Source organism: Dipodomys ordii, unplaced genomic scaffold (genome assembly GCF_000151885.1).
Source record: "Dipodomys ordii isolate 6190 unplaced genomic scaffold, Dord_2.0 Scaffold235, whole genome shotgun sequence".
NCBI lineage: Eukaryota > Metazoa > Chordata > Mammalia > Rodentia > Heteromyidae > Dipodomys > Dipodomys ordii.
In genome coordinates this window covers 1,044,100-1,067,435 of record NW_012267451.1, presented here as the reverse complement: position 1 = coordinate 1,067,435, position 23,336 = coordinate 1,044,100, and the positions used below count along the sequence as shown (strand labels likewise).

At 43.1% G+C, this 23,336-nt stretch overlaps 1 pseudogene; it reads left to right on the top strand.

Moving 5' to 3' along the window:
• Positions 1-3,391: 3,391 nt before the first annotated feature.
• The window catches only part of LOC106000714, a 36,886-nt pseudogene continuing 16,941 nt past the window's right edge, over positions 3,392-23,336 (top strand).

Below are 23,336 nucleotides of genomic sequence, written 5' to 3'. Positions count from 1 at the left end.
TAAAATGACTATAATAATGATGATTATAAAGAATAAGGTAGGTCCCATGTATAGGAACATGCAAAAAACTATGTATTATATTTCACTTATTTCCTAGAACTTAAGATTTAATCACAGCCTGTAATATTTGGGTACCTTTATGATGTGATTGGATCCACAAATTCCACTATGAACTTGTGGGTACCCAGAAATCCATTCAGTGGGCCCTTTTTTATGGTATCCGTGTGGATTGTATAAAGGAAATAGAGACAGAATGGGTAGGATGACAGTTTGGAGAGACTTCTCTGCACCTGTACTACAACTGAGAGCATAAACTTCCCATTCCTCAGGCATGATCTATTTAAATCAAGATGCTCACACTTAGCTTGGTAGCTTTTGTGTTTGTCCTCAAGATAAGGAAAGAATAGTTGTGTGATTCCTTTCCCATCCCTGTCCTCCCTCTGCACTGACTGGGCTGTGCTGCTTTTTGATTGGGCCATTGCCAAGGCTGGAAGCCCTAAAGACTTTCCCTTGCAAGGGTCCCAGGAAGCCCCATCGATTGTCCTTGAGGCTGACAAGGTCATGTGAGTGGAGCTTTTTATGCAGACAACTGGGATCAAGCTAAGGAGACATGGAGTTGCAGAGATGGAGGGCCAGACTGGTTCCTGACTTTTAAATGACCTTGGAGGCTCAATATGCAGAGCACAATTTTAATACACAATGCACAGAGCAAACTTGGTCCATGTGTATGCCCTAAGTCTCTTAGGAATTTTTGGTGGTAATATAGGAAAAATGAAAAAGAATGTGCATGAGGATTTTTAAGAATCTTTCTTTCTCAGGTGATACTCAAGTGTGCTATATACTTCTTTCAGTTTATTTATTTTTTTTTGTAAAGGCAATCTCCATTTAGATTTTGGGAGCATAAAACAAATCATTTTTTGGAGTATAAAACAAATCACCCATATCTAGCAATTTAATCCATATTCAGAGGGAACTTGAGTAATATATATGATAGTACTATTATTGTGAAAATAGCACAAACACATTTCTCTGAAGCCCTTTATTTTGTGACAATAAATATTCAGCATCATTTTTAAATATTCCTCTTTAGTTATACACTGAATTCTGGCAACCAGCATTACATGATGAAAATTCTAATATTTGTAAAACATTTTGTTTTAGGCTGATAGAATGTTAGCCATGAGGAAAGCATCAGGTACCAAGTTTGAGAGTTCAAGTCCTGGTGTCAGGCCAAAAAAAAAAGTGTGTGTTTGTGTGGGAAGGGGAGGGGGAAGAAGCTTATAAAAGTTTAAAAGCTGGATTTCATGGTTTAACTAAAGCTGTATTCCAAATAAATTTGTTAGGTCCTCAGACTCCAATTTATTTTCTTTTCCTTTTCCTTTTTTTCCATTTACCACCTCCCCAACTCCTTCTTCCACCCCTGAAGTTGTAAAGTTTGTTTTCAACATAGTGTCTTGTACATCTCATTGTTACTGTGGGTCAACCTGTAACCTTATTTCACCATTTTGTTATTTCCCTTCCCCTCCCCAAATTATAAAAATATAGAAGATTCAGGGCACCAGAATCAAATACAGTGAAAGCAGGGGTTATACCATGGGGAAAGAACATACAAAAGAAACAAAAAAAACACACATGGTACATTATAAATACATTAAAAACAGCAAGAAAGATAAAATCACTTGTGTCCTTATCTTGGGATTCATTTTTCTAAGCATCATCTTATATAGTTATATGTACATAGCTTTTGACCTTTTCTGCTTATCCTAGACATACACTAGTTATTGCAAATAAGGGAAACCATGGGAACTATGTTTCTTTGGGCCTGGCTTACTTTACTTAATATAATTTTTTCAAAGTATTTCCAATTCCTAACAACTAGGGTGGTGTCATTCTTTCTGATGTAGGCATAGAATGCCATTGTGTGTGTGTGTGTGTGTGTGTGTGTGTGTGTGTATCACATTTTCTTGATCTATTCATCTACTTAGGAACATCTGGGTTGGTTCCATATCTTAGCAAAGGTGAATAATGCTGCAATAAGCATAGTTGTGCTGGTAGCTTTAGTGTGGCCTTATTTGTGATTGTTTGGGTAAATGCCCCAAAGTGGGACTGCTTGGTTTATTTTTTATGGTGCTAGACCTGGGTCTCAGGATGTGGGTAAACTTGCATGTATGCATGCACATGTTTGTGTACACACACAATTATAAATGATTGGAAGGACTATGAAATATTTCATTTCATACAGTGCTATTTGCATCAAACCTCATGGTAATAGTACATGAGATCTTTTCTGCTCTTCTCCATTTGGGGTTCCATTTTAACATAATCTGCTTCATTGTCCTTTAGAATGTAACCACTCAAATTGATACTTCAAGGCTTTGTTCCAGGGAAAGCCTAAAATAGCCTGCCCAGTTTTCAGCTCAAACTTTATTCCTATTTAATATATTTTCCTGTCAATCTTCATGGATGCAAAAGATTTCAGCTCTCTTCAGTCTCATGGAAGAAACTGGACCAAAAATCATTAAGTCTCATATACTTTCCTACCTGGGGCTGGCTTTGATGCAGGATTCTCAGATCACAGCCTCCGGAATAGCTATGATTACAGGCCTGAGCCACCAAGGTCTGTCATGACTCTCCCTCCGCCCCCTTTCTGCTCTTGCTGGTCTCCCTCCCTCCTTCCTCCCCCCTCCTTTTCCATAAGGATGTGTATCTTCATTTATTAAAAAAACAAAAACAAAACAACCAGCATTGATGTTTCAATATTAAACTCCAGACGTTCCTCTAGAGTCATGGATACTTTGGCAGTACTTGTTTTTCTTTTATTTTCTTCGAATTTCTCTTAAGCAACAAAAGCAAGGAATCGCCATTAACCATCCATAAACGAAAGCCAATCGCTTTCCCAACGCAGGTTATCCCATTGACACTTGAATAGATTGGGCTCTGCTCCAGGGCTCAGCCAAATGTCAGCATTCTCTCACCCTCCCATTTCCCTAAATTCCACTTTCAAGTTCATATGGGTGGCAGGGTGGAGTCGTGGCAGACCAACATCTGGACAGGCAAACTGTAGCTGGAGATGGCAGAAGGGGGCCTGTGAATGACGCTTGTATTTACGACTTTACACAGGCCCCTGACACTCTGCCAAACTCTACCATGCCAAACTCTACCCCCGTCCCCCCGCCACAACGTCTGGCGTGGAAGTGGGCATTTGATCCCCCCTTACACTGGCTGGAAGACCCCCCCTCCCCGCACTCTCCTCTCTTGTAGATGGAAGGCATCACCTCTGCAGTCGCAGCTGAAGTTAAGGGGACATTCCTACCAGAGAGCAAAGCTGGGCAGGAGGGGCGCAGGGTTCGGAAGGGGAGGCGGTTTAGAATGGATAGCAAATCTCGTGATCATGAACGGCTTGTCCCCGGAGGGCCATAATTGGAGAGGTGCCCACTTTGTGCTGGGACCAACCCTGGGAGTCACAGACCAAGGTCAGTCGGTGACCTGGGGGCTCTGTCTCGAAAGGCTCATGGGGTACCAAAAAGCCTGCGGGTGGACCAGGGGAGTAAGAGGAGAGAGAAACTGAGGCAAGCTAGCCATACTCCTAGGAGAATTCTATGCTACAGTCGCCCAGCACAAGATACCCATCTCAATGCCCAGAGTTTTTCCCTCTGCTTAAGCCCATCTTGTGGGAACATGGAACGGGGGTAGAGGTGGGGTGGGGACCTCTCTGGTCATGCATCCTGGCTCCCATCTGTTCTGCAGCTTTTCCAGGTCCTGAGACAGGCTTGCATATATTCTTCATGCAGCCCAACAGGATGTCCTAGGCAAGAACCTTAAGGTACTCCTCTACAAGTGCAGAGATTAAAGATGAAGCCTTCAAGCAGATCTGCCCCGCTTTTCCTTCCCCAACCCCCTGCGCACACTCATGCGCCCTAGGCGCGCGCCTCGGGTTCCCACGTGGATGTAACTGTGGCCAAGCAAACGGTCGTTATCCAGACGGTTGCTGGCCAAACGGTCATTGTTCCTGGGCATCTCCACTAGCCGACCGCGGTATCATCCCCTGTCTTCTGCTTCTCCCCCCAAAACCCCGCTTCTTCCCTAACCCCACAGACCTGGATCGTTTTTTAGCATAATGACTTGGACTCTCCAAAAGTTCTCTTCACCCAACCTCCCTCCAGTCTCGCATCTGCCTAGAAGAATCAGCTGTTTGGATGCAGGCTTCGAAGGGGCTGTCGATGGGCATTCCTTGGGTCCTCTCCGTCCCAAGTCCTCTGGGCTCCCATCAGTTCCTGAAGACATCGGGGTTTCCCCCATGTTGCACCTCCAGCGGTATGGCTGCTGGCTCTGATGGACAGGTATGAAAGAAGTAGGAAATTAGCATCATGAGTTCAAGCCTCCTCTCCTGACCCAGGAGTCAGGGCTAGATTGCAAGGTCAACAACAGCTTGAATCCATAGTGTTCATTCTGAGGTTGGTAGAGCAGACCTGGGATGTGCAGCTAATCAAACGCATGACTGATTTTCTCTTGAATTTCTCCAACTTTATTTCTTTTAATCGTCTTCACCGAACAGCGCCTGTTTTTAAAACCATAATCGGAGCAGGCATGATGGCACATGCCTATAATCTCAGCAACTGGAAGACTAAGACTAGAGGATCTTGAGTTCCAGCCAGCCTGAGCTATCTAGTGAGTTCAAATCCAGCCTAATTCCGAAGTGAGACCTTGTCTCATCAAAATGGAGAAACAAAATAAATGTAAATGTGTCTTTAAGTGCCTTTCCATTAGATATGGAATGAAATCCAGTGTCCTGTTCTTGGCCCCCTCTACTTCTTTTCTTTCTTTCTTTCTTTCTTTCTTTCTTTCTTTCTTTCTTTCTTTCTTTCTTTCTTTCTTTCTTTCTTTCTTTCTTTCTTTCTCCTTTGTATCTTTCTCAGCTTTGTAATCCTTTTTGAAATAAGTTATCAATGTCACTCCTATTTTGAGGTGTTGGTGTTGTTAATTCCCTTTTTGGGTAGAATCAACTTACTCTAATGCTACTTCAATATTTTTAAAATCTTTTCCTTCCAGAAGCCTGTCATCTTCTTCCTCATCCTCCTCATAGTGCTCCTCCTCCTCCTCCTTTTCTTCTTCCTCCTCCTCCTCCTATTCCTTCTCCTTCTCGTTGTTCTTTCTTCTTATCCCCCCTCCCTTTTCGGTGCCAGCATTAGGGCTTGAACTCACAGCTCAACTTGCTGTGCCTTAGCTTTTTTGCTCAAGGCTAGCACTCTACCACTTGTGCCACAGCTACATTTCTGGCCTTTTGCTACTTAATTGGAGATAGGAATCTCACAGACTTTCCTTCTGGGGCTAGCTTTGAACTTTAATTCTCAGAAGTGTCCTCATATGTTAAAGGGAAGCCAGCTTTCAGTTAAACTGAATCTCCTGCTTTATTTTCATCACATGTTGCCTGATTTTTTTAAAAAGAATTGTCAATTATGGGCCTTGAACTTGGGCCCTGGGCACTGTCCCTGACCTCTTTTGCTCAAGGCTAGCACACTACCCCGTTGAGCCAAAGTGCCACTTCTAGTTTTCTGGTAGTTAATTGGAGATAAGAATTTCAGAGACTTTCGTGCCCAGGCTGACTTCCAACTGTGATCTTCACATTTCAACCTCCTGAGTATCTAGGATTACAGGCATGAGCCATCAGTGCTAGGTACCTGGTAGTTCTTTTTTATCATGTGTTCTTTATAATTTGCATATCTCACCAGATTATAAAAACCAGAAGATTCAGCATATTACCTGCATTGGACCAGACTTTCTTCTTAGTGCCTAGAACAGCACAGATGATGTGACAAATTTTCTGTGAGTTAATTTACTAAATTTACTATGGATTTAAAAAGAAAATTGTTATCGTGACAATCCCTGACATTTCTAAATTTCTCTTTCATTTTAAGCATCTTTCTATTTCTGTGACACTTTTGTGCAAAAACACTCAGGGTTATTTTTGGTGTTTTTTTGTGGGGTTTTTTCTGTGTTTGTGTGTGTGTGTGTGTGTGTGTGTGTGTGTGTGTGTGCCAGTCTTGGGCTTGAACTAAGGGCCTGGGCTCTGCCCCCAAGCTTTCTTCTTCAAGGCTAGAGCTCTACTATTGGAGCCTCACCTCTACTTCTGACATTTTTTTTTGCTGGTTTACTGTATATAATAGTCTTGCAGACTTTCTGTCTAGGCTGGCTTTGAACTTCCATCCTCAGACCTTAGCCTCCTGAGTAGCTAGGATGACAGGCATAAGCCACCAGCCCCTGGCACTTTTTAAAAAATATAGTTATTACTACTATTATTATTAATATTATTATTATTGTGCAGAGGGGCTACCACTTCATAAGTCAGGTCCTGAGTACATTTCCTTTTTAAATTCCTTTTTAAATGTCACCCCTTCCTTCACTTTCCCTCACATCTCATACTTTGTTCAGACTTGATTATATGCATTTCAAGTGTTTAAATATCAGGATGAAAACATGCTGATACCAGCTATCCTTTGATTATAGAATGGGACAGAAGATGAGCACTGAGCTGTTATCTAAAATTGAAGAGTCAGGTGATGACTGTTCTGGGACAATTGTTGAGTCAGCATATTAATCCTCTAAGCACCATGGAAGATGGTGCTGGGCATGGTAAGTGCCAGACACTATTAGAGCCTTGTTCTTTTCTTTTCTCTTTTCTTTTCTTTTCTTCCTTCCTTCCTTTCCTTCTTTCTTTCTCTTTTTTTTTCCAGTCCTGGGGCTTGAACTCGGAGCCTGGGCACTGTCCCAAGCCTCTCTGTGCTCAAAACTAGCTCTTTACTACTTGAGCCACAGCTGCAGGTCCAGCTTTTTCTGTTTATGTGGTACTGAGGACTCAAACCCAGGGCTTCATGCATGCTAGGCAAGCACTGTACCACTAAACTACAGTCCCAGCTCTTTTTTTTTGTTGTTGTGGGACTTGAACTCAGGGCTTCAGTGCTGTTCTTGAGCTCTTCTGCTCAAGGCTTGCACTCTACCATTTTGAGCCACAGTACCAGTTATGGTTTTGTGGTGGTTCATTGGAGTCTCACGGACTTCCTGCCTGGGCTGGCTTCTCAGATATCAGCTTCTTGAATAGCTTGGATTACAGGTATAAGCCACCGATGCCCACCTTTTATGTCTTGTCTGACTATCAGTGCAAGCCTGAACACTGTCCCTGAGCTTTCTTGCTTAAGGCTAGCACTCTACCACTTGAGCTATAGCTCCACTTTTTTATTTGGAGAGGAGCCTCTCAGACTTTCCTGCCTGGTTGGCTTCAAACCACAATCTTCAGCTCTCAGTCTCCTGAGTTGCTAGGATTACAGATGTGAGCTACCTTTGCCCAGCAATACTTACATATATATTTATAAGTTAGATCTGACTTCTGCATATGACAGACAGCATGCAACCTTTGTCTCTCTCAGTCTGACTTTTCACTTCACACAAATATATCCCCTCCAATCTTGTCCTTTCCCTGAACAATATCATTCTTCCTGGTAGATGAATAAAATGCTGCATTCTGTGGGTGGTGAGTCAAAGTGGACAAAGGGGCGAGACTAGATAATGGTGTACTGGACAGAAGGATGTCAATCATAGGCCTATCTCCCAACAGGAGCCCAGAATAGCACCACGGGAGGAGAAGAAGCTGTCCAGGATGGTGGAGGGAAGTGCCTGTCAACAGAAGGCAGGGAGGGGGAGAGTACATGGGTGGAAACATTCGCGGAAACGGTCCCACACGCAGAATCTACCATGAGGAGTGGAGACTAAGAGAAGAGGACATGACACGTTTAGCCTGCTGGAAGGAGATGAAAGTGAAACCCCAAATCTTCCCATTCTAAGCCAGAAGGTTGTCCTGCCATCTCTGTGTCTGTACCGTGCCCCCTCTATTTTTCAAGGTGTGTCCTAATATTTGGCCTGGAAACCAGAAGAAGGATGGGGTGGGGTCATTTTCTTGAAGCCATCTTCCTGGGTCTTGGCTTGGGCTTCAACAGATGTGGTTTCTGTCAAACATATGTGTAGAAAAAATGATGAATAGGATTTTTTTTTAGTAGGTAGGAAATCTTTAAGGGAGGTGCCCAGATCACAAAAGCTTCTCCCTAGTGAATAAGAAAGGCTGCAGGGTGGGGCTTCCATTTTTCTTGTTAATTGGTGAGGGAGCAGCCTGAATGCTCCCTGGAAGCCAGTGCCATGAGCTTGGACTTCCCAGACCCCAGAACTGTGAGGAAATGAATTTCTGGCCTTTATACAAATTAACCCTCAGTCAACTATGCTGTTAAACAGCAGCAGAAACACTTATAATAACTTGCCTTGTGCAGATTATAAACCATGGGATACTGGGAGTAAAGGGCTTGTGCAGATTGCTTCACAGCGCCAGGTGCAAGAGGACTTGAAAGGTTGTTCAAGGTGCCCCACTGTGACCTTCAGGTTCTTCACTGTGACCTTCAACTCTGTGTTCCCTTCTCCACCATTTCCTGTTTCTCACTCCTCACCACTCTGGTAGCTTCCAGTTTTACTTTTTGTGAATTAGAAACCAAATTTTATCATTCCTTGGCTCAAAAAAAAGACAAAGTTCCACCTTTGTCTTCAACATTAAAAGATTTTTCATATTTTTGGGGGGTGGGCAGTATTGGGTTTGAACTCGGGGCCTCATGGTTCCTAAATTGGTCATGAAACCATTTGAACTTTGCCTCCAGCCATGATTTTTGCTGGTTACTTTGGACAGGGAGTCTAGTAAGCTTTTCTGCCCCAGCTGGCCTCAGAACCACAAACCTCTAGACCTCAGCCTTCTGAGTAACTAAGCTCTAATTATAGACACGACCCACCAGCATGTAGCTTAAAGACCAGTTTCTTGATTTTCAGACTTTAAGAAACTGCCATTGCTTTTATTTTTTAACATAACCCCCTTTTCACATCTTTCCCACTTATCTTCTCCTGCCCTTCGTGCTTACCCTGCATCTCGGCTTTGCTGCTGTGCCACAGCAAAAGTTCACTGATTTTTCTATCAGTCATTCATCTTGTGTTGTCGTTGTTATTGTTGTTTTCTCCCCTTCCTAGAAAGCATTATTCAATTTACTGGCAAGCGCTGTTCAGCTCTGGCTTAATTAGGAATACAAGTGCGTGCGTGTGTGTGTGCGTGCGTGCATGTGTGTGTGTGTGTGCGTGTGCACACATGCACACACACACGTGAACACACAGGCACACAGCCTTAACTTGGGCACAAGGGAGAAGTCAACCATGAGCGTGAGGCTCTGTGGAGTGATGAGGCTGAGCTTCCAGCACCTCTGGCCTCTAGCTTTTCTCTCTGTCACTTCTCTTGTACTCTCTCCACCTATTTTAGTTTTAAGTGTATGTATGAACAAAAGCAAGCGTTTGCTTTAACCAGAATGGCCTATTATTTTCCCTGCTGCCTCCAGCCCTCCTGGGGTCATCTCTAGGACAAACCATTCTGGCTTTAAAAGCTGTTGGAAACTGTCCCCCTCCAGATCCCTTTCTCTCCAGTGTTGCCTGCTTCCCTTTCAATTCTGCTCTTCTTACATAGTATTTCAAAGTCTCTGAGCCCACTTTTCTGCATGGGCTCTGATGCCCCACTTAGCTCTGGTCATTTAGGGAGGAGTATAAACACAACCTGCTTTGGCAAACCACCTCTGACTCACCTAGCCAGAGCCAGTTGGCTTTCCACTCTGTCAAATCTTGTCACTGGCATTTGTCTGTCCAGCTTGTCGGGTGGCCACCTGTCTCTCTCATTGACATATGAAGCACCAGTCAGAGGTTTCCATTCAATGCTTGTTGAGTGAATGAACAATGGGAATAGTATGTGGAAGGGCAGAGCCCAGGAATTGATTAGTGTGGGAAAAAGCACTTGATGTGGGGGGGGGAGACAAAGGGAACAAAACAAGTGGATGAGACATAGAACAGATGGACAGCCCCCTCCACAATCCAGCACTGGCCCTCTTGGCTCATTCTGGTCCACATGAGATATTATCTCTAAGGACTTAGGTTTCTGGCACCAAGAGCCCTAGCTGTGTGTGTTGCCACATTTTCAAGGTCTCAGTCCATTGTAGATGGACCAATGGTTATGTCTGACAAGCAGGAGGAATGACTGAATAAAAAGCCTGGAGAGATCATGGCTGTGCTTGTACAGAGGCCTTGAATATTTAGCCCCAGGGAGTTTGTTTTTAATCCTGTGAGAAAATGGAGAGCCATTGAATGGTTTTCTTGTATGTTTTAAGTTATTACTTTTTTCCTTTTGGAAGCCAAATATGTATTCATGTTAGGTTTTAGCTTCAAATTTTGGAATACTGATTGCTGGGGATTTGCAAGAAAATTTATATAATGAAGGCTCTGGTGCCTTAACCCCAAACTCTCCCAATATTTACGTCATATTATACCCACAGCACAGTATCCAAGCCAAAACACTGGCCCTGGGGTGATCAGGGGTTGGGACTGTACAGCCTTTGGGCCATGAAACCATTTGGTGGTGTGTGAACAGACAGAGAAGTATGCTTCTTGTTGGTTGTCTATGGCCCATCTTAGTGTATTGATAATTCTGTATGGCCTGCAAATGATATACGTATGCAAATTGTCCAACTGGTCCTTGGTATACCAAAAAAAAAAAAGATTCCCCACCCTGGCTCTTGAGTTTACAGCACTTCCTTAGATCCAACCAGTATATGGTTTACTGGATGTTATTTCTGTGTGTGCATAGCTTGATGCAATCTTATCCTGGGCCTAGTCATCTTTTTTTCTTTTCCATTCCTGGAGCCTAAACTCAGGGTCTGTGCAGTATCCCTGAAGATTTTTATTTTTTTGCTCAAGGCTGGTGCTCTGCCACTTGAGCCACACAGCTCTACTTCTGGCTTTTTGCTGGTTCATTGGAGATAAGAGTATTAGGGACTTTCCTTCTTGGGCTGGCTTCACACCATAATCCTCAGACCTCTAGCCTTGTGAGTAGCTGGGATGACAGGCCTGAGACAGTGGTGCCTGGTGTGGGTGTGGTTACAGTGGATTCTCCACTATCTCATCACCACAGCGAGCCCCTTACCCCCAAGCAGGGTATAGGACCTGCAAACTTCCAGCCCCTGTGTTACCTTTGCCTCCTGAAAGTGGCAGACAATGGAGCTGAGGCTTCAGGAGGTCATCTGGGGGACACAGCATCTAAAGTCCCTAGAACAGTGAATCACAATGAGGAGAAAGCCAGCCACCCTCCATCAGTCTATATGTCCATCTGTCCATCCTGGCAGTCTGATGATTGTGGGTATTCACATGGCCTGCCTTGGCTGACTTAAGCCTAGAAGAAGGTGGGAGAGGAGGCAGGACAGCAGGAAGTGCTGTGTGCCCACAAAGCTAGGGAGTTGGTGGGGAGGGGGCTCTGCTGATATTCATGCAGGTCCCCATGATACCTGGCCCTTTGGTGGCAATGATGAAGGGCACACAGAGATCCATCAAGACCTTTTCTTTGCTGGGAGTCTATCTTTGAATAGTGGGCTTGGTCCAAATTGGTCTTGGGGGACAGCCAGGGAGCTTGAGGGAAAACTGTGAGAGAGGGAGGAGTTGGTGAGCTGGGGACCAGTCAGTCAGTGAGGAGAGAGCTGAGGCAGGAAGCGGAGGAGGTGGAGGAGGAGGAGGTGGAGGAAGAGGAGGAGGAGGAGGAAGCATTACAAGTGGGAGGTGGGTCTCAGAAGATGACCCTCTCTTTGCCTGTGAATCAGAATGTGCTTGGGTCAGGACAGTAGAGAGAGCTGGTGATGTGTCTAGCATGTGTGTGCTGGGGGAAGGCAGGGGGAACATGATCCACATTTTCCGGGTGAGACAGGAAGTCATTGCACTTGAAAACAAGAAAAGTGGGAGTATGGTCTCCTCCAAGATGGGTGCAGTAGAGACATAAAACAGACCTGCTTCTTCCCATCTATAAAAGCACCCCCACCTCTACCCACTGGATGCCACATCAGTGCACATTCCAGCCCTTTTCTCTCCGGAGCTCTGAAATCCAGAGCACAGCTTTAAAACAGCCTTTAAATCAGGGGGTCATGAGCTAGGCATCTATTCCCCCTCTTGTACCCTCACTCTGGGCCCTGAAGTGGCTGGGACTTGTTTTCTCTTCTGTCCTTATGTAGCCCTCTCCCTGTGGCCGCCACTCACTCCCTTGTATCTAATACATCTTGATGTTTGTCTGGACGCAGTGAGCATGCAGCTGCTGATACATCCTGCTGATACCTGAGCCTGGCAGCTGCTGGATACATCCTGGTGTGTGTATGTGTGTGTGTGTGTGTGTGTATGTGTGTGTGTGTGTGTGTGTGTGTGTGTCTGTGTGTAAGAGTCTGGTGTTTCTGACTTTGGGGTCAAACATCTAGGTTCTATTCAGGTCGCATCAAAATCCAGCTTCTTATGTCTGCACATTAGCTACAAGTTTATAGCTGGGAACAGATGAGGCCAAGGAAGTTTTTCTTTTCCCCTTAGAGGTATTTGAACGGTTGGTCAGCCTGGTATCTTCCCTAAGCTTTATCCCAGTTAATGGCATGAAAATCTTTGGACTGTCCATAAAAACTGGCTATTTCTACCTTCCATTGTCCTAGTTCCCCTGGACTAGAATTTCCTGATTCCCAGAGCTCGTTATGCTTATCCTGGTCTATCAATAGATAGATATGGCCTAAAAACCCAGTGCTCTTCTTTTGTGTTTACTTTTTTGATTAATTGCTTGCCAAAGCTTAGGTCTATTGAATTCTAGAATTAGGAGAGCTGATGTGTGTGTGTGTGTGTGTGTGTGTGTGTGTGTGTGTGCCAGTCATGGGTTTTGAACTCAGGGCCTGGGTACTATCCTTGAGCTTTATCACCCAAGGCCAGCCTTCTACTGCTGGAGCCACAGGTTTTGGTGACAAGATTCTCATGGACTTTTCTTGCCCAGAGCTGGCTTTGAACCATGATCTTTGGATCTCAGCCTCTTGAGCAGCTAGGGTTACAGGCGTGAGCTACCAGCTCCTATAGCACTCAGCTATAGGAGCTGATTTTTATGCCCAACAAGACCAGATGTACATCCTTGCCCAGCCTGACCATGTGTATTAAATCACCAGTACTCTGCTAAAAGGTGCTTTATTCCTTTTTTTGTTTTTGTTTTTCTTTTTTTGGGAGATGACTTACGAATGCTTTGGGTTTCCCCCCTTTCCTCCTGTTTTAATAGATGAAGATAACAGATATTGGGGTCTCTGTGTCTGGGGATGGGGACAGAGAGACAGCTGTCTTTCAGCAGCCCTGTGAAGATAGAGGTTTTCTTCTTAAAAAATAGGTTTAGTGGATTTTTTTCACTCCCTTATTCCTTTAGATCCAGGTTAAGAGAGGGGCTCATTAGCTGATTATTTGTTCCACTCAGGTGGAGAAACTTAGTGCTCAAAGAGCCCTAACCATGACCTGTGTAGTTAAATGTAGATGGGTCGGTCGGTTCTTTAACTTTACTGAAAAGTGATTGACAATCGACCCAAATAACTCTTATGGGTCAAGTTAGAAGGATGTTTTCACACTCAGAGACACTGTGTAGTTAGTAGTCCGTTTCATAAATATGCAATGGTTTATGTGCCCTCCCTCCTCTCGAGGAATGTTTAAATGATTTAAAGTCGCTCTTGGCTCTGCAAAAGCCCCAAGTATTATCTCTCATTTTTTCACATTACCTGGAGATTGAATTTGGGGCTTTGTTCTCGCCAGACAAGTCCTCTACCTCTTTAGACATGCCTCAAGACCTCTGTATGTCATTTTCCCCCTCCACTTCCCCCAGGGGATGGCTTCAAACATGAGACTCCCCCTATCTGTACTTCCCAAACAGCCAGGATTACAGGCATGCATCACCTCACCCAGCCACAAATGGATCCCTATGTGTAAATTCATGAAGAGACACACATTCACTCTTGTTACAGAGGAATAATATGCAGCCTTTTTAGGTACTTGCCAGCCAGTTTTCTAAACTAAGCTTCTATTTATTCCTGTCCCCCACCCCCTTCCCTACCTCCATGACGCAGCCATGTATAAGAGATGCAGCTGCTCCTTTCTCCACTGAAGTTGGTCTTACCAAGTTTATCCATTCTGGGAGATGTGAGGGAGTCAGGTCATCATGATTTCATGTACATTTTCTCATAGGGGATGGTGCCCTGCAGCTCCTCAGTGATTATTGGCCCTCTGGGTATCACCTTTGCCCCATTGGTTTTTCAGGCTGTGACCAGTATCTTCCATTAGACACACTGCCTCTTGTACTCTCTGTTCCTGAGGTTTTCTAATTTGTGAGGTATGCGTGGCATGTATTTTCTCCCTCCCTCCTTGGCTTGTAGCTTTTAATTTATCACCTTGATGGGTTCCTTTTTTTTTCTTTTTTAAATGACTTTTCATCAGTTTTTGGGTAAGTCAATTTTCTTTTCTGTGAAGGACTCTTGCAGTCCATGAGTAAGAGGGCCCCAGCTGGCCCAACCACTTGGCCACATCCCTGAGACTCAGTCCAATGCAACTTCAATGCAAGGGGAGGTTTGGCGAGGGTACCCAAAAAGGAAGGCCTAATCTCAAAAACATTTTGGTTTGCACAGAGCTCCTTGAACTGAGGCCAGCTATGCCACTATTTGTGTATAAGCTAGGCTTGACCCCAGTGGACAGAGGATAGAAGTCAAAAGGAAGGAAGGGAATCCCTCAGAAGGAGGCTGAATCAAACACTTCTGCATTGCCTGAGGCTAAGCACTTTGGGTGTTTCTCACCTAGTCTTGGAAGAAGAGGCTGGGCTGTGTTTTGATTTGTTGTTGTTTTTTTCTTCTAGTGGTCACAGCTCTAAGTGACACCAAACAAAAATGTCTGGGTGGCAGGTCTTTGGGAAGGTGGAGAAGTAAGGGGAACTCCCCCCTCCCCCTGCGGGCTTGCCACCAAGTGGGTTCAAAGCCAAAGGAAAAGAGGGTAAGAGAGCCCTAGGCCTTTCAGACCTCATGCTGGTGAGGATGCCCAGGGGTAAATGAATCTTCTCACTCACTGTGCCTGTGAAGGTAAAGAAGCAGTGCAACCCACTATGGAAGTCAGTATGGAGGCTCCTCAAACAAACAAGAAAAGCCCTAAACGTAGAATTAATGGCAGTGGTGGCAGGTCAGTACTACTCAAGCATGCATCTGGAATTGGGATTGTAAGTCAGGTTACTCTTCAGGTTCTTGCCACGTTCAGGCTCTTGTAGAGCTGGTCACAATGGCCAATGGCTGCCCTAGGCAAACAGCCCAGATGCCCTTCAACTGATGAATGGGATCGAAGAAATGTGGTACAGATGCACAATGGAATATTATTCAGCCATAAAAGAATGAAACTGGGTGTAGTGTGCAGGGAAATGGATATGGGGCAGGAGCACATCCTATAAGAGGTTTGTCATTGGGGTAGGGGGCTGTCTGAGGACATTGGGAAGTACATGGGGGTGGAGGGGGGAGGAAAGAGAATGTTAAGAGCAGAACAATGTTAAAATGCTGAGCACCTGTGAATGAGTAGGGCAAAAGAAAACTCACCAGAAGCTCTCAAATAAGCCATCTTCTGGCGTGGCCTGGCAGTGGTCTCTTAAGACTGGCCCATTCATTTCTTAGATCACACTAAAGGCCTCTGGCTTTATGTGACATTTTAGATTCTTTCACAAAACCTGGAGGAAACATAGAGAAGTACGAAGACAAAAATGCCAAGATATCAAATCAACCTGTGTGTGGATACAGAGAGAAAGCTTTAATAAACTCTTTGAGTAGTTTTCCCTTTCTTTACCTGACCAGCTGTGTGCTCGCTGGGCCTGGGTTTCAACTTGGAAACTCAGAAGTCCTGCATAGACACAGCTGTCCTGGAGTTTCCCCATGGGGGTCCCCAGGGCTCTTGTCCCTTCCATCTTCATTTACTCTACTGGGATTTGCTCCTCAGCACTGTCCACCAGTCAGAAGTTACCCATCCTGCACTGCCCTATCCAGCAGGGAACACACAGGGACAGCTTTCTGTCCCAGAGAGCGGCCATCTCCCACTTGTTATTTTACAGATATGGAAATGGAGGCAGAATGACCCAGCATTTTGTGAAAAATCCTTTCTAGACATAGTGTTTGGTTCTTTTTATTTACTGTGAGGTTGAGTTTACTATTTTTTTTTTAGGATTTTTGTTATCTAATTGCATGAATTCCTTGATCTGCTATTTATTGTTGTGCTCTTTGTTTAGAATTTATCTTGCTTCATATTGGCCTCATAAGTGTTCTGTTCCCATTTTATTTGAAGGAGAGATTATATGTTCTATGACCAATTGATAACAAGTTTTAGTTTTTATAAATATTTGTCATAACGCTCTGGAGAAATCTTCTGGGTCTGAAAGATATTTTGCATGAGCTATAAATGGTGACTCTTAAGAGTTAGAGATCACTACTCAAGGTCACCTGTTTTATTTTTAATTTGAAAAATTTTTAAAACTCATGAGCCTGTAATCATGTCCCATGTATTATATTTGATATTGATATTGGTGATCTGTCATTACATATGTATGCTCCCCTCCCCACTCCCCTCAGTCTTGCTGGAAGTTTCCCAGTTTCACAGATTTTCATCAATAGACCAGCATTCTGTTTTTCAATCAATCTTTTCCTTTCTTTTCTGATATTAAATCTGATGTGTGCTCTGATCTTTATTAATCCCCTTATTTTCTGAGACTCTTAACTTTTTTTTACAGTAGTAATGTTTTCAACTCAGGGCCTTTTTCTTGCTAGGCAAGTGTTTTGTAAGATACCAGCCGTGCCCCGTCTTGCCTTTTTCTTTTTCTCGAGTTTGTTTGCAGACAGGTGTCTAGTGTAGTATTCCTTTGTTATCTTTCCCTTAGTCTAAATTAAATATCTGTGGTTTTTGCATACACATGAAACGTTATTAACTCCCTATTGGTGGATCTATACTTTGTTACATAGCGTCCCTTTATGATTCTGGTGCTTTTTCTTTGCTTTGAAGTTCATTTATCCAATTTTAATACAGATTTATTTTGATCAGTTTTGGCATGCGATATATATATATATATATATATATATATATACATATATGTATGTACACACACACATATATATATATTAAATCAATTTCTTTTGTCTACATCATTGAATTTGCAGCGAGTTTCTTATAGATAGATTTATTCCATTTTTGTTTAAATTTGAGAGAGGGTCTCGCTATGTAGCCAAGGCTTGCTTTGAACTGTCAGCACTTCTGCCTACATCTCCTGAGCTAACTGGGATTACAGACATGAGCCAGCATGCCCTCTGGGTGGAAGAACACATATAACTTTGTGCTTTGCAAATGTGGAATGTTCCCTTGTCTCCCTATTTCTTACAGTGCTACATGGTGGTTTGTGCATTTGTTGGATCAGTTGTCTGTACCACTTCTGTGGGGTTTGCCTTGGTGGTACAGAGCCTCCCCCCTGGAGACAGCAGCTGGAGGCTTGGTTTAGTGGGCAGTGTGTGCTTTAATACCAGGTTCCAGTTGTGCATCACGATTTCATCCCCAAGTAGTAGATCACTGGCTGTGATCTGAGGGAAGAGGACCTGACAGGGTGGCATGGAAGCCATGTGCTGTCTATGGAGGCCAGGGAAGGGGTGGAGACATTTAGAGGCCCAGGCAGGTGTCTCATGCACATGCACACACACACACACACACACACACACACACACACACACACACACACACATGCACACAGTGCACATGGGGTCATCGTCATCATGTGGTATTGGTTGGGTGTTGTATATTCCCTCAGACACTGCTGATACAGTTTCTGCCCCTGGTTAGGGCCTCTGCTGCCAGCAGCCCTAGCAAGGGCTGAGTACTGAAGCCAACAATGTCAGATGAGCCAACACACTGAAACACAGAGGGGCCATGTCAGGAGCTGCAGTGTAGTGTTGGCTCCCCATTCTGACAGTACCATGTGCCCTGGATATGTGCTGAGGAATGAATGGGCAGTTGGAATTACAGTGTTCACTCAAAGGATCAAAAGCAAAAGGAGATGAGGCAGGAGGAACTACATACTGATTGTCTGGTCTGAGCCCCACTGACCATTCCCTTGGTTCTTGTGTCCTGATTTCTAGGTTCTTGACCACAATACCCTCATTTCTCCACTGCCTTAAAGCACTGCCTCCTCTAATGCAGGATGCTGAGAGAGGCTGGAGTCACAGCTGACTGAATGGGGTTAAGGTTTGTTTTGGTAAGGTTACAGCCTTCCTCTCAGGGAATGCAATGTCTGTGGGGTGTCAGAGAGGAGTTCATGCCAGACAGCCAGTTTCCTAGAGTAGTATGATTTTAGAAAAGAGGCCCTTTCCTAGGATGAGCCCTTGCTCAGCTATAGCAGCCTAGACTTTTTGAGTGAGCTAGGAAATAATGCTAATTATTTTCCTCAAAGGTGGGAAAACAGGTGTTGAACCATTTTCCATAGATTTATTGATAGATTTATTTATTTAAGGTTTCTCCTTTTGAGAAGTGCTCACTCATTTCATTGGCCCATTTGATCCTTTCAGTGTAAAAGTTAACACTCACCAAGATATTTTGTTCATTCTGTTTAATTGTTCTTTCTAGGAGCTGCCTTTCACTCTGATAATTATTGTGCAGAAACTTTAAATTGGCTGAGATCCCAGATCTTGATACTTCTTATTTCCTGGGTCCTTTTCTGGAAGTGTTTTCGGGTGCTTTCCTCTAGTAGTTTTGAATTTTTTTCAGGTCCTACATTAAGGTCTTTGAGTTTTAGTTGAGTCGCTCTTTGGACAGGGAAAGAATAGGGATCTATTTTCAGTCTTGTATCTGTGGGTATGTAGCTGTCAAAGGGCCTTACCTTTAATGTTTTAAACAGCACTGTGAAAGACTAGATGTATGCAAATGATTTATTTCTGGGTTGCCTATTCTATTGGCCTGTGTGTCTGTTTTTATGACTCTTTTGTTGTTGTGGATGAAATATGAAATATTTAATGAAATGTGAAATGATTTGCAGTGGTTTTTGTATCATCGCTCTTTTTCTCCTCAATATTGCTTTGGTCATTTGAGGCCATTGTGCTTTCACTGGAGTCTCAGGAGTTTGCTTTTAATGCAGCCATCCTCATGCTGTTAATTCTGTTGTTCCATGAGCATTGGAGGTCCATTCATCTTCTATCATCTTATTTCACTTTATTCCTTTAGTGTTTTAAGTTTCTTTATACTCATTTCCACCACATTAGTGGGCTTATTTCTAAATGATTTATTGAGTCTAATTAGAGTGTAGAGTTGTTTCCTAATTTCTTTTCCTACTTGTCCCTTGTAAATGTATAGAAAAGCTATTGAACTTCATACATTGATTTTATTCCCTGAACTTTGGTGTGTTTGTTAACTGCATCTAACAGTCCTCTGTGATGGAATCTTTTTGTTCTTCCCTGGTAAGCATCATTTAAGTTTTTCCTTTCCCATTTGCATCCTTTCTTTTTTGTCTGTTTCTTTCTCTTACATTATTTCTCTAAGTACAAGTTCTTTAAATGAAAGTGGTAGGAGTGCAGGCACCCTAGTCTCACCCCTGATTTTAGAGGAGTTTTATGGACTTCCCCACTCAGTGTAATGTTGGATGTAGCTTTTATTATGCCGTATGGCCCCTCACCTATAATTTTTTCAAGCCTTTCTACCCTGAAGGGGTTTTGGATCTGTGAAAGACTTTATCTGCATCTATTGACATAATCATGTGATTTTTATCCTTAGTTCCTTTGAAGTTCTGTGTTACACTTGTTGAATTGCTATGTCAAGCCACCTTGTAAGAGTTGAATGCAGCATGTTAGATCATGTTATTTGACCTTTTTATGTTGTCGAAATTTTATCTGAAAGTATATTATTGAGAATATTTGGGTCTCTGATCTGAAAGGAGTTAGGTGTGTGTTTTCCTTTTCTTGTTATGTCTTTATCCAGTTGGATATCAGAGCAATCCTAACCTCACAGGATGAGTTTGAATGTGTTTCTTTTTTTTATAGGTTCTAGTAGAGTTTGTCAGTGAATCATTCTCAGCCTGGTATTTTCTTTGTTGGCACATTTTACCCATCTGCTTGGTAGATTAACTTTGAAGTTTGTGGTAAAAAAAAATTGTTTAGATGATCCTCCTATTGATGAGAGTAGGGAGCTGAAGTCAACTGCTGGTTTTGTATCTGGATTTATCTGTCCTGGTTGGTTTTGGTAGTGTTGTGTCATGGTAGGTGGATATTGTTATATCATTTTTATGCATTATTCCTTCTTCTAATAGGTCGTAGCCTTTTTAAGATTTTCTAATTTTGTACGTGGTCTACTCCTGCTTCTTTTCCTGGTTTGTTTCCACTTGCATTGAATACCATCTTCCCCAGATTTGACTCCTGGCTTTTGTGTGCCTTTACCAGTGAGGTGAGATCTTGCTGATAGAAAAGGAGTGGTTTGGGGTTGGAGGTGTGGCTAGGTTTGGTAGAGTGCTAGCCAATGAGCAAAAGCATCAGGTACCGAGTTTGAGTTTGAGATTTTAAAAAAGAAGGATTAAAAAAATTGATCAGCAAGACTGCATATTTTAATTGGAGAGGTCAGACTGTTTTTATGTTAAAGGTTATTAGTGAAAGCTATATATTAATTCTTGGGGGACTTGGGCAAAGACAAATACTCTGTGTTCCTTTCCTTTCTGTTATATGTCTTAGATATGTGCTGCTGACTGAGTTGATGTCTTGCTCACCTCACAATCATTGCTCGTGTCCTCTTCTTGTGAGAACTATTCTTTCCTAAGTTCTCATGATTAGATATATCTGTCTTCCCTCTTCTCCATGTAAGATTTCTTTAGTTATTTTATGCACTGTTGGAGTGAGAGGCTGTGAATCATTTCAGTTTATGCTTACCTTGGAAAGTCTTTATATATCTATTGGCTTTAAATGATTTAACTGTGTAAGATTCATAAAAATCTTGGAAGTGATTTTTCTTTCAAGGCTTAAAATACCTTTCCATATGTTCCTTGTCTGGAGGGTTTCTGCTGAGATGTCTGCTATTATTCTGAATTATTATCATTATTTTTAGATTTATTATATGTAACAAATATTTATTATATATATTATCATTATTATTCTGAATGGTTTTCCTTTGCAAATGACCTGGCACTCTGTGTTTTTTCTTTTCCTCTTGTCATTTTAACTGTAATATGACATAGAGGTTTTTCCTTGCTATGTCTATTACGGGTTTTGTTGTCTCCTCTGTATGCCTGCACACATCTTTTCTTTGACTTGGATAAATTCTTGCTTTAATTTCTACTCTTAATCTCTATGTCATTTCCTTCTTCTATATCAGTACTTCCTAAGTCTGGTCTCTTGTGTTCCAGGTATCTGAATATTATTTTCTTCATTGTTATGTGCACAGAGTAATTAATTCACTGACCTTCAGCCCTAGCCTGATACAAAATCTCTCAATGAGCTTCACACTATCACACTACATTTTTATTTGACTAATTGAGCTTTGCATTTTTGAAATTTCTCTCTTTTTGTCCAGAACCTCTACATTCTCTAATGAGTTCCTTACTCGAGTCCCTCCATTGTTTTCCTTAGTTGATTCAGATAGTTATCCTTTATGAATTCATTTAAGTTTTTCAATTACAGGTAGCATGCCTTAGTTGCATAATTACTTCTGTGGTTGAGACTGGAGACAGTAAATAACCAGATAAATCAATAAACACATAATTCATAGAGTAAAAAATTTAGGCCCTGTAAGTGCATTCTCTTAATTTTTTGAAAAAATGTGCCTCCTGTTGCCCAAAAGCAAGTGGTTCCTAAAAGAAAAGGCAAGGTTCAAAATAATAAGGGGTATATAATGTGCTTGATTTAAATGACAGAGTGGATGTCTTGGATTTGTTGTGAGGCAGCACGCTTGGATCAGAAGTTTGGTGGCATTAGAGGAAAAATGACTCAAGCATCTGAACTCCACTGTATTGGATCCGGTTCCTTGCTGGGTTGTCTCTGGAACATTGTCCCCAGGATGGGAACCCCGTGGATGCTAAGGTCTGCTGGGGGGCACAGGGGAACTCTGGACTTTCTGCCTGGAGTTTTGTCTGCCTTGATGTCTTTGGATTCCATTGTGCTGGAGCTGCGGTGAACCCGTGGAGGAGCTTCCCTGCCTTGTTGCTCATAATGTTTGTGTTTCCATGCGATGAATTGTTGGTCACCTCATTGGATGGCTTTTGTTGAGGGTTTTCTGAGTGACCATCCCCTTCCCCGAGTGGGCAAGGTGGCCTCACGGCCTGAAGAGGAAGAGAAGATCACCTGCAATAGCAAGAACACTGAGATATTGTAGACATGGTGATATAGTGAAAAATATGTTCAGAAAGGAAAATGGCTGCTCAGAGCCAGTAATGAGGGAAAAGGATGGGTCAGAAATAATCTAGGGGTAGCTAATAAGCTCCATGTGAATTAATAAGGGTAAAAGTGATGACAGTATAATAATAATAATAACGGGGTGTATAAAAGGAAAAACAGAGAAGGAGCAATTTGGAAAAAAGAAAAAGAATATGGGATAGAGGAAAATAGTGAGAGATTAAAAAGGCAGTGAAGTGGGGGGGGGAATAAAATCACTCTGAGAATTTAAAAAAAGAAACATTAGGTAAGTAGATAAAAGTAGATGAAATAACAGGAGTACCATCCTGATGCCCAACCAAGCAGCATCAAAAGTGAAGTGAGAGTCAATCATTCCCTGTACCTGAGATATTTGGGTTTGCTGAGGTTTGTTCTGAGAGACCTCTGATTTTGGAGTCTGCTGGTGTAGAAGGGGACAGAGTGTGACAGCTGAGGGCTGTTGTAGTTCTTTTCTGGTTTTCGTCTCCTCCCCTCACTCCCAAACAAAAAGCCCAAATTCCATGTCTCCTGCAGTGGTGTGGCCTCAAGGATGTTTTGTTAGGGGCTAGGGCTGCATTCTCCTCAGTATCTGAGGGTATCAGACTGATGTGCCTCAGGGTCAAGGTGTAAGCTGATTCAGTCCTAGAGCTTCCCTGTCCCTACCTGTCCACACACGGTGGGGTGAGGCAGGGCATGAGGGGCATGGCAAGTACCCAAGTGAAGGCATCTTCCTTAATGTGTTGGAGAGTAAGGGAAGGCCCTGGGGTTTTTGCAGCCTAGGGTGGCTGAGCCACTGTCCCCAGCCATCCTGCAAACCTTGTTCTGTGGCACAGCTACCCTCAGTGCTAGCTCAAGCACTCTGGCAATCTGCTGGCCCTGGGCTTGGCTGCCCTCAGGCCCAGACCAAGGGTGGGACGGAGAGGAACAGTGCAGGTGCGGAACCACAAGTAGGCTCCCACCTAGCCTTGGCAACTGTACTAGTGCCATCTGTGCCTCTACCCCACCTTCCTGCAAGCACAAGTAATG